This window comes from Nicotiana tabacum, chromosome 4 (genome assembly GCF_000715075.1).
Source record: "Nicotiana tabacum cultivar K326 chromosome 4, ASM71507v2, whole genome shotgun sequence".
NCBI classification, from domain to species: domain Eukaryota; kingdom Viridiplantae; phylum Streptophyta; class Magnoliopsida; order Solanales; family Solanaceae; genus Nicotiana; species Nicotiana tabacum.
Window position 1 is genome coordinate 117,012,299 of NC_134083.1, and position 6,514 is coordinate 117,018,812.

Genomic DNA, 6,514 nt, shown 5'->3' on the forward strand with positions numbered 1-6,514 from the left:
AACGCTCTTGTCATATTATGATATCATACGAGAATATGTTCAAATATGGGATGTGTTTTAAGATGTTATGACTTCAAGTCGTGTTTCGAATGAAGGCTATTATGCCAAATTGTGTAAAAAATCTCGATGTACTTAAGACTCTTAATTACTCATGTGTATAATAAAAGTCGTGATTAGAGATGCCTTATTGTTAATAATCTATAAAGATGTTTGAAAGTAAAAGGATTGAGTTGGGGATATAAAATGTGGCCACCGTGCCAAGAATTAAAGTTATACTTGTGGCCAATAGTGCCAATAAAATGAAATGATGTGTGAAAGGTTATGAAATGAGCCTTGATTCACCCGTTTCAAATTGACTTTGAAAATAGTTTGCCTAAAAGCTTATGTCCTTAAGTCATGCCCCAATGTGGCTACTTTAACTAATGTTATGCTTTATAAGTATTTCCAATGTGTTTTATGCCTTTACATATTTATCAGTTAAAATTGTGTATTGCCCTTTTGGGGAAAGATACTTCAAGAATATTCTATATGCTGATGTTTATGATGATGAGCCTTGAAAGTAAAGAAATAAAAGTGTGGAATATGAGATACGGCCACGTGCCATGAATGAAGGAAGCAGCCAATGAAATAATGATGTTGTAATTAGTTGAAGGTTCTAATGAAGTGATATATGGTATGAATGGTTATGAGATTAACGTATCCGTACTTATGTTTTCAATGTGTTATAAGCTCCTACGCCCTCATGAGGAGAGGCTATGGTATTCCTAAATATTTTAAATATTCTTAATTTCCTATGACCACCCATGACAAGTACAAGTAAGTGATAGTATGAATATGAAATGTGGCCATTTGCCAAAATGAGAATTTTGAGGCGTTGTATGTCCCAATGGTTTCAATCATAGTATGTATGCTTCTAAGATAATAAATACAAATGACTTCGTTGTTAAGTCCCCAAGAATCATGAACTTAGCTAATGACCTTAAGTTGACAAGAGGGTATATAATGAGGTGGAAGAGACATGTCCTATGCTAAATGATGATGAAAAAGAAATTAGGCTCATGTGCCATTGAAATTGAGTTATTGATTTACCATGCATGTGTTAATGTAATTACTTGTGTTTCTCCATGATGAGCATGCACACGAAGTATTCCAATGATATGGGAAATTACAACCTTAAATGTAATATTAATCATGTCGCTTTGAGTTTAAATATGGTATTGTGATACACCTCCACCCGCATATGTTCGGGTGAGGCGGTAGGGCCACTTTGTGTAGAGATTGTGGTATTGTGATACACCTCCATCCACATATATTGGGGTGAGGTGGTAGGACCGCTTTGTGTGGAGATTGTGGTATTGTGATACACCTCCACCCGCATATATTGGGGTGAGGCGGCAGGGCCGTTTTGTATAGAGATTGTGGTATTGTGATACACCTCCACCCGCATATATTGGGGTGAGGCAACAGGGCCGCTTTGTGTAGAGATTGTGGTATTATGATACACCTTCACCCGCATATACTGGGGTGACGCGGCAGAGCCGCTTTGTGTGGAGATTGTGGTATTGTGATACACCTCCACCCGCATATATTGGGGTAAGGCGGCAGGGCCGATTTGTGTGGAGATTGTGATATTGTGATACACCTTCACCCGCATATATTGGGGTGAGGCGGCAGGGCCGCTTTGTGTAGATATTGTGGTATTGTGATACACCTCCACCCGCATATATTAGGGTGAGGCGGCATGAACGCTTCATGTAGAGATTGTGGTGTCTTGATACACCTCCACCCGCATATGTTGGGGTGAGGCAGTAGGGCCGCTTTGTGTGAAGGTGGTTATAAAGGATCCCCGACTTAAAATCTATAAATGTTATTGGAAGCTCTTAATAAATTTGGTTGACATTAACGGCTATCTAAGACCTTTTATTGTTACCATGATTCATCATAATCATGTTGTATTTCCAAGTCCTTGAATAGGTGTATTGTGTATGTGAACACTATGGACGGTCTATGAGACGCATAGGTGTATAATATAATATGTGAACACCAATGACGGTTTATGAAATATATAGGTGTAAAATAAGATAGGGATATGGACGGTCTAGTGAGACGCATTGTTAACGCAGACAACAAGTGCCACTTTCATTGGCCTTGTTTGTACATGTTGTTTGAATTTCATTAAATTATGTATTCCACGCATAATTCATATGGCTCAATTGATCTCAAAAGATGTTTAAAATGATCTAAGTATAATAAGACTTGAATTTTGATTCTATGAGATGTTTCGTAATTTCTTGATGTATTTTATTTGCCTCTTATTTGAGTTACTGTATTTTTATATGTTGTTTTGTCTACCTTACATACGAGTACTATTCTACATGTACTCACGTTCCTTTTGCCGGGTGCTGCATCTTTTAATGGATGTAGGTATACTTCTATAGGATGATATAGATCTTTGATAGGGATCTTCTTCACTACTCAGCTTATGGTGAGCCCGTTACAGTGGGTGTTTGGGTCTAGTTCATTTTATATATTAAGGTATCTATTGTCATAGAAGTTTCATGTACATTGTGGGTCATGTAATTAAAGATTTGAGTTTTGTCATATATTTATGTTCACGGTTATTAAGAGCCGGTCGTGCTCCCCGAGGTCGGGACATGACAAACTTGGTATCAGAGCCAACTTTAAGAGTCCTAAGGTGTCATGGAGCTGTGTCAGTAAAGTCCCTCTTATCGGTGTGTTGCCGGCCATACTTATAATAGGGAGGCTACAACGACATTTAGGAAATGTTTCTCTTCTTCTATCCTCGATCATGCGTTAAGGTTCTGAGTTAATCTAGGAGTTCATGTGTCAATATCAAGGAATATTTTCACATCGTGCTACGAAGAGAAAAAGGCCTAAGGATTAAAGAAATGACGCACATAACATGGCCGTTTTGTGTACAGATTGTGGCATTGTGGTAGAGGTCATATAGAGTATTCCCAACTTGAAATTTATAAATGTTATTGAAAGCGTTAAATTAATTTGCTATGGTTATTTAATGGCTATTTAAGCTCTTTTATTGCATCCATGATTCGTCACATTCATGTTGAACTTCCAACCCCTGAAGGGGGTGTTTGGTTTTCATACTTGTACTATTTGACATGTGCTAACGCCCTTTTTGCTGAGGGTGCTACATCTGTAATGGATGCAGGTGGTTCCACAGCAGGCGGCTTTGATCAATGATAGCGGTGCACCCTCTTTCCAACTGACTTGGTGAGCCCCACTTTATTTCGGGGTCGTATATCTTTTGCTCCTTATGCATTTAGTTTTGAGGTATAGCCGGGGCCTTGTTGCCGGCAATATCATTGTACTCTTCTTTATCTATTATAGGTTTCGTAGACATAGTGTGGGTAGTATGTTGGTGTTGGGAAGGTCAACCTATTGATGTTGTATTTGTACCACATGTTCCACTTTAAACCATGAAAGTATTTATATTTTGAGACTTAAAAATGATGTGACTAATGAAAATAAATTAATGTTGTTTACATGATCCTCCTCATTGGCTAACTAATAAAATATATCTTCTTGTTATTCATGGGTGAGTTCGGATAGAAGGCATTACACAAGCTTGCTTGGCCGGGTTATCTCGGTCAAGCGCCAGTCGCGCTCCCTGAGGTCAGGGCGTGACACTTTTATAGCTCCAATTCAACACGTTCTACCACAATAATCTTCATTTTCACATCCCCTCATCCTCACCATGATATCCATAACTTTACAATTCCATTTGGTATCTTAAAACATGTAAAAATAGCCCATAGAACAAAACTCAACTACAAGTTTCATAGTTACTAGTTTTTCAAGAATCCTCCAACAAAATCCAACCCAACACTTGTACAAACTTAATATTATTGAAGATGAAACTTACCTCAAATATAACAAGAACCCTCTGTTCTTTAACTCACTTCAACACCAAGTAGCTTCCTAAGTCGTCACAATGAGAAGGAAAGAGAGGCAACGGTAACCATGATGTTCCTTACGTCGAACATGCGTGGTTTATCTTTGGATTCACTCTAGGATCATGGGGGAACCCTTGGAGAGCATATAGGAGGGTTTAGGAACTATTTTGGTCGAGAAATATGAGTTAAAACAACTTAGAATTGACTTATATATAAGCTGGAGTTTTACACTGACTTTGTGGGTCCCGAGGAAGCTACTTGTGTAGTCTTGCGAAAATGCAAATATCTCTCTACTCCGATGTCGTATCGACAAACAGTTCAACGTTCTATGATATAGAAACTAGACGCGTAGATCTTCTATTTGGTAGGTAGATCACCACATAATTTTGTAAGGCCTCGTAAAAAATAATTTGCCATGGAATTTGAGGTTTTGTAGTACCGAGGTAGACTTATGTGTTTGAGGACTGTAGATTCTTGGCAGAAGAAGGCTATTATGCGGTCTATTTCGCGACCGAAGATTTGTTCCGTGGGCCGCAAAATCATCGCAGAGTTGAGCAGAAAATTATTGAATTTTGAGGGTTGTTTCGCGGTCCATTGTGCGATCGCATACCTGTTTCACGGTCCGCACTTCTGTCACAGAGTTGGCATGAGGAAATTTCTTTTGGGCGATTCTGCGGCCACTCTATGGCCGCATAAGTGGTCTGCGGCCGCAGACTTCTCGCATACCGGTCTATAGCAGCCCAGTTCTTGGTATCATTTTCGCGTCCCATTTTGCGGGACGCATATCTGTTTTGCGTTCCATTTTGTGACCGCAGACCTGAGTTCGGGCGGAGGGTCCATTTTCTTATTTTTATAACCCGACCCCATTTTAATAAATAGCCTTTGGGGCTTATTTTAGAACGATTACCTGATGATTTTAGAGAGAGGTAAGAGCATTTTGGAGATAGAAGGAGGAAACCAAACATTTTAATCATCCAATCTTTCACCAACTTTCAAGAATCAAGAAATTCAATCACTAGATTATCATCTATCCGGGTAAGTCCTATTCCTAAGATTTCATGCAAGAGGTTATAAGTTGTAGTATATTGTCGGGGTTGGAAATAGGTCATGCATGTGACAATAGGTTGTAGTATATGGGGTTAACGAACTAGTTTGGATAGTTTCTTGTTGAAATTGGTTGAAGGAGGAAAAGATTACCATTGTAGAGCTTTGTAGTTTATTTTCCATACTAGGTGTCTGGCAAAATTCCTAAGAGAGTTACACCATGTGAATCCTTCTAATTATTATTCGATTTTTGCTATCTTCCTATAGATTGTTATTGCTAGAAGTGTTAGGACGTTGTAGCAACTTAAGGAAAGCTCAAACAAGGTATGTTGGCTAAACTCCTCTTTTAGAATTGAACCCCACAGTGGCCTTGTAAGTCCCGTGTTGCTCATTATAAATTTATTATTCCGAACAAGCCTTGTGTCAAAAGATATATGCTTTCAAATTGTATTCCATACATTCTTCTTTGTTGAGTTACTATTTGAGAAGGTAGCTAAACATGAGCTGTGTGTTAATATGTTATGATTTGAAGCATGATTCTAATGAAAACTAGCATGTCGAATTGTGTAAGAAATAACATGTGTCTAAGACACTTAATTTGGTTAGTTGCTCAAATGTGTATTTAAAGTCTTGAATTAAAATGCCTTGTTGTTGATAATCTATAAGGATGCTTAAAAGTGAAAGAAGGGGTTGGAGATGGAAAGTGTGGCCACCGTGCCAATAATGAGAGTTATACTTGTGCCCAAACGTGGCTGTTTTAACTAATGTTATGCTTTGTAAGTATTTTCAATGTGTCTTTAGCTCTTTTATATATATATATATATATATATATATATATATATATATATATATATATATATATATATATATATTATTCATATATTCATGAGTTGAAATTGTATATTGTCCCTTTTGGGAAACGTATTTCAAGAATAAATGATGTGTTACTCATTTATGATTTTAACTTGTGCTTCGATTGCCAATCATTTTACTCCATTTCTTGAAAAGAAATCCATTGTGTTTAAAGTCTTCATTACTAGTGAATTTAAAGTTGTGATTTCCGGAATATTCTATATGTTGATGTTTATGTTGATGATCCTTAAAAGTAAAGAAATAAAAGTTTGGAATATAAGATACGGCCACCGTGCCTTGGGATAAGAAATCATAAGTATGGCCAAGAGAGCCAATGAAATTATAATGATGTTATGAATGGTTGAAGTTACTAACGAGGCTATAAAATATATGCAAACCACTAGTAATGAGGTGAATATAAAATATATTTGTGCTTTTGTTTCCCTTGTATGCAAACCAATAATATTTTTGGGAGTATCATTAGCAAACCGAGGAAGGGTGGGTCATAAGGCCCGTACCCGAAATTACACGTGCCGATGTAGGGGTGAATTGTGATTATTTCCCTTAATTGGGATGAGGTTGATATTAGCTGTGAATTGGAAAGTTAACCCACACGGCATATGTCGGAAGGCGGCATAGCCGATTGGGTGGAGATCGGACGACATGTTGTGCACATGGTGATA